At 40.4% G+C, this 9262-nt stretch overlaps 1 protein-coding gene across 3 annotated transcripts in view; it reads right to left on the bottom strand.

Annotated features, from left to right (window-relative positions):
- The window catches only part of Tmcc1 (transmembrane and coiled-coil domain family 1), a 255608-nt gene that overhangs the window by 214613 nt on the left and 31733 nt on the right, over positions 1-9262 (bottom strand). The gene's annotated exons all lie outside the window — the stretch shown is intronic.

A 9262-nucleotide genomic window follows, 5' to 3' on the forward strand; every position in this document is an offset into this window, starting at 1 on the left:
CTGACCCTCCTAAAACAAAGACCTCTAGATAGGCTGACTAGATTCACCAGAAGGGCAATTAGTGGGGTATGGCTGGGGGTATAGACAACACAGCAGACAGTAGCAGGGATATCAGAGTATAAGGGCTCAAGTGGGGGGAGGGAGGCTATGGGAGGGTGCCATCTGGGAAGTGGGTGTATAGTTGAATAAGATGGTTTGAGGTATTCTGTGTGATATACACACACACAAAAAAAAAACAAATTTTTTAAAATGTATTATATTTGAGGAAGAAGCATGAAAATTTACATCATGCTAATTAGTAGAGGTGATAAACATTACCACTGAAATCTACCCGATGACTTCATAGACATACACAGGCGCCAAGGATCCAAGTGCAACTGATTATGACTAGTAATAATCAGATACATACAGATTAGAGATGCATGTGTCAACATCTCAGTGTTAGTAGCAAAAACGAGTCTTTCTGCAAAGAACAATATATTCTAAAATGAAATGGAGATCTTTTTTAAAGGTTAAAAAATTCATTCAATTTTATGTCTTACAGGGCTTATACTGAGTTCAATATTGTATAACTGTATTAACTCAAATGTGAACCTAGAAACTTGCACCCACTTGTGCAAGATATGTACTCTTGCTCTGGAGTGTGTTACTGAATATTTTAAATCTGTAGTGAAATGCTTTTTCTAAAAATGTAGTTATTAAAAATTTTAAAAAATGAGTAAAAAAAATCTAGAGGACAACCTGTGGGAGTCAGTTCTCTCCTTCCACAATATGAGTTCCACAGACTGAACTCAGGTTGTTAGGCTTCGTGGCAAGCACCTTCACCTCCTGAGTCATTTCCCTGGACTCACAATTCTTTTTTTTTATTATTTTTATTTTATGTATATGAGTGTATTGCCTGCATGTATGTGTGTGCACCCATGTTGTGCAATGCAACAGAGGTTAGAAGAGGGCTTCAGATTCCCCTGGAACTGTAGTTAAGGACGGTTTGTAGCTGCCATGTGGATGCTGGGAATCGAACCCAGGTCCTCTGCACGAGCAGTCAGTGCTCTTAACCGCTGAACCATCTCTCCAGCCTCCCCCCCCCACACACACACAATTCCTAAGACTGTGATTTGGTCGTAATATGATTTTCCTCATCTTGTCATAACACTGCAGTATTTCATATTTTACTATAATAAATACATTTAAACTTTAGGAGGAAAAGGTGATGATGTCTCATAGGTCTAAGTTCTTGTCACTATAGCAACATTTTAAAACCATACAGATGCAGACATCTTCTGACTTGTGGAAGCTAATGTAATTAGGCACTGTCTTTCTCCCCCTCTGTGCTCAAGAAACAAGTCTAGGACTCAGTATCATTTCCTTCCTTCAGAGTCCTGACATAGTGATCAATAAGTAAACTTCCCATTAACCATGAATACATACATAACTGTTCAACCTCCATGATTACGAAGACAGGTGAGAATTTATCTCCCTATAGAAAAACTGGAGACCAATCACCAATAACTGAAAAAACACTAATGGGTACTATGGAAAAGACTTTAGGACATAAAGCAAAGAAGGAAATAATTAACAATATCCGATTTAATCTACAAAATACCTAGCAGTTTTTTAAAACACATATGCTAAACAGATGAACATCTTCCACCCCTTTGCCTTTAGGAATTGACTATTCTTCATTAAGAAACATCCAAGTGGAGGTAAGATGACTCAGCAGGTAAAAGCTCCTGCCACCAAGCCTGACAACCTGAGTTCAAATCCCAGGACCCACATGGTGTAAGAAGAGAACCAACTCCAAGTTGTGGCACATGTGCCCCTACACTCACACACACAAAATAAAAAGAAAAGGGAGGAGGGAGAGAGGGGGAGGGGGAAGAGAAGAAGGAGGGAGGGAGGAAAAGAGAAAGAAGGGAGGGAGGAAGGGAAAGAAAGAGAAAAAAGAGGGAAGAAGGAAGGGGGGAGCAAAGGGGAGGAAGGAAAGTCAGGCAGGCAGACAGATAGACGGGGATGGAGAGGTAGCTCAGTGGTCAAGAGCAGTGACTGCTCTTGTAGAGGATAGGAGTTCAGTTCCCATCACCCATGTGTCAGCTCACCACCATCTGTAACTCCAGTTCCAGGGTAGCCAACTTCCTCTTCTGGCCTCTGAGGTCATCAGTTACACACATGGTGCACATGTATACATGCAGGCAAAACACATATACACATAAAATAAAAATAAAATCTTTTTTTTTAATTAAAAAGAAACGTGTTAATGTAGATGTTTAATACCTTGATGTCAAACATAACTCTACAAAGTACTACATGGATGTAATATGTTCACAAAATATTAACTGGGAACACGTAACAAGACTATATTCCCTACAAACTAGATACAGATAAACTGATATGTTTATACCTGACTACACACAACTACATATATATCAAAATAGCACTGGTTTATCAATGAAATTTATCATAGAAATAACTTCAGGGTTTGTTTGTTTGTTGTTTTTGAGACAGGATCTAGCTATGTAACCAGCCTGGTAACCCAGGCTGGCCTTGAATTCACAAACCCTGCTGCCTAAACTTCCCCGGTATTGGGATTACAGGCTTGTGCCACCATGCCCAATGCCTAGCCTAATCAATATTTCTGTGAGTTTTTTCTACATTTTTTGTAACAAATATGCTATTATATAATCAAAAGAAAATAAATTATTTTTTAAAACCTTAACTTAAGAATATGTTAACTAGTCAGGATTAGAACAACCATGCTTTCCCAACCATCTTTGTTTTATTTTTATATTATTTACTTTGTGTGTGTGTGTGTATATGTGTGTGTAACAGACACACATGCACCCACACACACCACATGCACATATACATACACCACTATATTATATGCTAAAAATGAATATATACTGATGTATGTATATTTAATAATAAAGAAGAGGACAAGAAATTGAGAGGGACTGAGACATGGGAGAAGTTGGTGGGAGGAATGGAAATGCAGAAACAATACTCATGTATGAAATTCTCAAAAAAAGTACATGTGCTCAAAAAAATTATTTTTATTCTATGTGTGTTTTGCCTGCATGTATATAAATGTATTACAAGCATGCAAATGCCTGAAAACATCAGAAGTGAGTCTCAGATCCCCAGAACCAGAGTTATGGATAGCTGTTAGCCACTATGTGGGTTCTGTTTCCAGAACCCAGGTCCTCCAAGAGTACTACTATGTGCTGTTACCTCTGAGCCATCTCTCCAGCTCAAAAGAAAATGAATGGCCCTGTATTAGTCAGGGTTCTCTGAAGAAACAGAACCGGTAGAATGAATAGATAGATAGATAGATAGATAGATAGATAGAGAGAGAGAGAGAGAGAGAGAGAGAGAGAGAGAAAGAGAGATTTATCAGCTAAAAAAACTTAGCTCACAGGATAGAGTCCGAGTAGTCCAACAATGGCTGCACCACACTGGAGAGGCTGAGAATCTGTAGTCACTCAGTCCACAAGACTGGATGTCTCAGTAGTCCCAATCTGGGGATCAAGGTCTGACGAATTCCAAAAGATCAGCTAGTCTTCAGTCTACAGCAGCAAGACGAACTCACCAGCGAGAGAGAAGGCAAGCGGCAAGAAGCCTGGCGTTCTCCTCTGCCATGGTCTTTTCTACCGGCTCCCATCAGAAGGTAACGCCCACATTTAGGGTGTGTCTTCCAGCTTTAGATGATCCAATCAAGAAGATCTCTTTCATTTCAGTTAATCCCAGATCCAATCCAGTTGACACCCAGGATTAGCCATCACAGGCCCCCAGTGACTGAGCTGCTGTCCTGGACTCAGCTGCTCCCCCTCAAGAGGCCCCCCCCCCGCCTCCTCCTGCAGCCCCTTTCCACCTTCCGAAGGCTGTTTCCACCAAGGAAAAGATTGTATCCAGAACTTCCATTCTTTCAACCCCTTTCCTGATGCAAGTAAGGGTGATGACCTGCTTCCTGCTAGCACTGAGGATTATATTCATGTAAGAATTCAATAGAGAAATGGCAGGAAGACCCTTACTACTGTCCAAGGGATTGCTGATGATTATGATAAAAAGAAACTAGTGAAGGCATTTGTCTCCCAATTGTCTAGTTCCTCCAAGGGGCGGGGCGTGGGGTGGCTGGGAATCATCTTGGAACTGAAGCCCCGATCTGGGAGATCCGGCGGGTGTGGAGAGAGAGATGGCCCCAGCACCTCACCCGCATGGGCTGAGAGGGGGCATTTATCGACCTGGGAGAAGACTGCGGGCCTAAGATGAGTGGGTGAAAGTTAACAGAGACTATGGGGGCGGGGCACAGGAGCATCTGAGAGTGGTGGGCTCTGAGCCACAGTGCAAGAGTGCTTGTCTCTGTGTAAGTTCCCCAATTTACCCTCTCCCTACCCAAGGGCATAAACCATAATAAACTCACAGAAGGATATGTTATATGGTTTGTCTGATCGCACAGGAGACCCAGAGGGAACTTGGGCGACAGTGCTTAAGAAGAAATTTGCCTGAAATGGTACTGTAATTGAACATTCAGAATATGGAGAAGTAATTCAGCTACAAGGTGACCAGCACAAGAACATATACCAGTTCCTGACAGAGAATGGACTAGCTGAGACAACTAGCTGAAGATTCATGGGTTTTTAAGTGCTCTCTGAAGCTTAAGTGAGAATTTTCTGGCAATGAGTAGTTTCCCTTCTGTCCCTTGTCACAACATTAAAAACCTCACAGCATGTATAATGTAACCATTTGGAGTCCACTTTTAACTTGGATTAGTGTAAATCATTCATGCAATAAACTGAGAAAAGCCCCCCCAAAAAAAGAAAAAAGAAAGAAAATGAAAGGACTTTTAAGTACATAAACTATATCTTTAAAAAGTTGTAAAATAAAATGCAACAGGGGTAGACAGGGGCATAGAATACAGATCTTAGTGTAAAAATTTTGCAACTTTTCTGTAAATCTTAACACTAACTAAAATAAGAAGGGATACACACACACACACACAAATCAGAAAAAATAAACAGGTAAGGGTGGATTAAAACAGCACCATAGAACTTTAGAACTATTCATACACAGAACTGCCAACAGAATGGTGTTGAATGAATATATGAGATGGAAACAAATGAGGGAGGGGGAGAACAGAACTCAAAGACCTAAAACAAGCACCAATCACCCAGTGTGCCCTAATAACTCTTTTTCTTACTTACACTCTCTACAAATTTATTTTCATACACCCCAAAAAAGTCTCAGGAAGAAGTCCATGCAGAAAACATAACATACCTGCTATAAGCCACTTTCTCAACAGAATCTATTTCCTATTTACATTAAAATTACATTTTAATGTAATTTCACAATGCTTACTAGAGACCAGATTTTATTATCACAGTGTTCAAGACTCAATTCTGAGACCACATTAAAGATGTCAATCATTGGCTTAATGTGAATAATACAGCACTTGAAGTATTCAGAAAAAAAAGCATAAGAGAATTTCCTAGGGGAGTGAAAATGTTCTACATCTTAGTCTGATTGATGATTATACTACATACATATACTGTGTTTACATAAAATTCATTAAGCTATAATAAATACATTTTAGGTCAGTGCACTACTGGAAATTATATTTCAATTTTAAATAATGGAATTTTTTTTAAAAGACCCCAAGAGATGGACTTGAACCAGTGTCCAGTCTACAAAGAGGAGGATCAACACAGAGGAATCATTTCCTCCATGCTTCCAAGTGAAGCCAGCCATGGTTGAGTACTGCCTTTGACTTATCTTCACATAGGAGGAACTGATAAAAGAAAGGAGCCAGGGGCTCCTCCCAAGCCCATGTGACCCCTGAGGAACAGATCCTCAAATGACATTAAGAGTAAAAACAAATTGGTTTACCTGGGCCAACTGTATGGCCTTAAACACAAAAGGAAGTTATAACCAAAGATTAAAGGGGTCAATATAATTTCTTAAGAGTCCATATATAGCTAAAGGCTACATAACAAGCAACAATGCCAGACAGGAGATACCTTCTTTTGAGCTGCTGCCCAGGGTGTCCCTAGAGACTCCCAGATAGTAACCCAGCATGGAACTGGGAAAATAAACAGCAGACCCTAGTCTTATCTAAAGGAATACTGACAACCGATTGCTGCTAGATGAGAAACAGCTGACCTTCCTAAAACAAAGACCTCTAGATAGGCTGACTAGATGCATCAGATGGACAAGTAGTGGGGAACGGCTGGGATGCCAACAACACAGCAGACAGTAGCAGGGATAAGAGTACAAGGGCTCTAGTTGGGGGAGGGAGGCTATGGGAGGGTGCCATCTGGGAAGTGAATAGTTGAGTAAAATGGTTTGGGATGTTCTGTGTGATACACACACACACAAATAAACCAACAAATTTTAAAAAATGAATTATATTTGAGGAAGCATAAAAATTTATGTCATGTTAATTAGTAGAGGTGATAAAATTACCATTGAAATCTACCCGATGACATACAGACATACACAAGTGCCAAGGATCCGAGTGCAACCGATTATGACTAGTAATAATCAGATACATACAGATGAGAGGCACATGCGCCAACATCTCAGTGTTATTAGCAAAAACAGTGAGTCTTTCTGTAAGAAACTATATTTTAAAATGAAATGGAGATCGTTTTTAAAGGTTAAAAGCTCATTCAATTTTATGTCTTACAGGGCTTATACTGAGTTCAATATTGTATAACTGTATTAATTCAACAGCAAACCTAAAAATTTTATAGCCACTTTTGAAAGAGATGTATCTTTGCTCTGGAAACTGTTATTGAATATGTTAAAGCTGTAATGAAATGCTTCTTCTAAAAAAAAAAAAATAGGGCCAGGCGTAGTGGAGTATGCCTTTAATCCCAGCACTTGGGAGGCAGAGGCAGGCAGATCTCTGTGAGTTCAAGGCCATCCTGGTCTATATAGTGGGTTCTAGGACAGCTGGGGCTACAGGGAGACCCTGTCTCAAAAAGACCAAAAAAAAAATTTTTTTTTTAATTGAAAAAAAAAAGCATTTAGAGGGGCTGGAGAGATGGCTCAGCGTTTAAGAGCACTGACTCTTCTTGCAGAGGACCTGAGTTTGATTCCCAGCACCCACATGGTGGCTAACAACTGCCTGTAACTCCAGTTCCAGGGGATCTGACAACTTCTTCTGTCCTCCATGGGCACTGCATAGCACGAGTGCACTTACACACATGCAGGCAATACACTCATACACATAAAAAAGCATTTTAGCTGGGTGTGGTGACACACAACTTTAATCCCAGCATTTAGGAGGCAAAAGCAGGAGAATCTCTGTCAGATCAAGGCCAGCCTGGGTCTACACAGAAAGTTCCAGGCCAGCTGGGGCTGCAGGGAGGCCCTGTCTTTAAAAATAAATAAACAAACAAATAATTTTTTTCAAGCACATTCCAAAGAATTACATCATCATTCCAAAACATATGAAGCTAGGGTTAGATTTTATCTTCCAGTAAATGAATCAGCATGGACAAGTGAAGCCACGTGTTTTGGTATTACCAAATCAAGACGAGAAACAGGTCTCCTAACCCTGCTCATGACTTAACCTTTGTGCCACATTGTCAAAGAATGAGCCTTTGATTGTAAATGAGAAAAACAGAGAAAAGAGCCCATCGTTGTTCAGCAGGTCACTTCTGACTTAAAGCCAAAAATCCAACCAACATTCTCTAAATCTCCAAAACACTCCCAAATCCATGCTCTTGTTTCCATAAGAGGAGATCATTTTTGTTTTATTTTGGTTTTGAGACAAGATTTTCCTATAGCCCCAGCTGGCCTGGAACATCCTAGGTAGACCAGGCTGACCTTGATCTCACAGAAATCTGCCTGCCTCCACCTCCTGAGTGCTGGGATTAAAGGTGTACACAACCATCTGTAACTCCCATTCCAAGGGATCTGATGCCCTCTTCTCACCTCCATGGTCACTGGATGACATGAGTGCACTTACATATATGCAGGCAGGAAATTCATACACATAAAATAAAATTTTTTTCTTAAAAAATCATAAAGGAGGGGCTAGAGAGATGGCTCAGCAGTCAAGAGCACTGGCTGCTCTTGCAGAGGACCTGGGTTCAATTCCCAGCACACACATAATGGCTAACAACCATCTATAATTCCAGTTCTAGGGGATCCAAAGCCCTCTTCTGACCTCCAAGGGCATTGCATGACCTGGGTACACTTAACACACATGCATGCAATACACTCACACACATACAATTTAAAAAAAAAACAAAAAAACAAAAAACACAAAGGAAGCTCCCAGGCCTAAGCTCCCTTTGCTTCTTTCCTAAAGAGTTTTGAGACAACACCCTTGCTATAAGTTACTTTTATTTCATTCATTCATTCATTCATTTATTGTCTTTTTGAGACAGGGTCTCCCTGTAGCTCCAGCTGTCCTGGAATTCACTATGTAGACCAGGCTGGCCTCTAACTCACAAAGAGCCACCTGCCTCTGCCTCCCAAGTGCTGGGATTAAAGGCGTGCACCACCACACCCAACAAGTTACTTTTATTCTTTACTGTCATGCTATCTTCACATCTACTGAAAGGTGAAGCCTATATACAGTACAGGTTCTCATTTCAGTCACAAAATTTTAGAGCTGAACTAGACTTACATAATCAATTATTCATACTTATCAACTAAATATATTCACTCATAAGTATACATACACAAATAATGACTACATTACACCTACACATGTGTCATGAAAACCTGGGCACTACCTTATCTAAAAAAGCACTTTGGGAAGCAAACCCAGTGAGCAGGTATCACATTAGGCCCAAAGAATTCAAAGAGCTACCCAGAAGGCACTTGGCTGGTCAAGGTAGCCAATGGCTGCAATGGGACACTTGGGGTACAATGGAAGCCCCAAGGAGCAGCATCTGCTTAGATGGGTCAGGAAGACTGCTTCCCATTCTAATGTTATTCTAAACACCGGTCTCTGATTGACATAAAATTTCCAAAACCTATTTCTGAAGGGGAGAAAAAAAAAAGCCAAAAGCCTGCATTACTGTGCAATCGTATTTTTATAAAATTGTATATTCATACAGTTAGACATGGATTATTTTCAAAGAGACATGTGAGGGCTGGAGAGATGGCTCAGTGGTTAAGAACACTGAGTGTTCTTGCAGAGGACCTGGGTTCGTCCTCCTTGGGCATTGCACGGCATGGGTGCACTTACCTACATGCAGGCAATACATACACATAAAATAAAAATAATAAATAAAATAGTTTAAAAATC

This window comes from Nannospalax galili, unplaced genomic scaffold (assembly GCF_000622305.1).
Source record: "Nannospalax galili isolate Female #2095 unplaced genomic scaffold, S.galili_v1.0 scaffold406, whole genome shotgun sequence".
NCBI lineage: Eukaryota > Metazoa > Chordata > Mammalia > Rodentia > Spalacidae > Nannospalax > Nannospalax galili.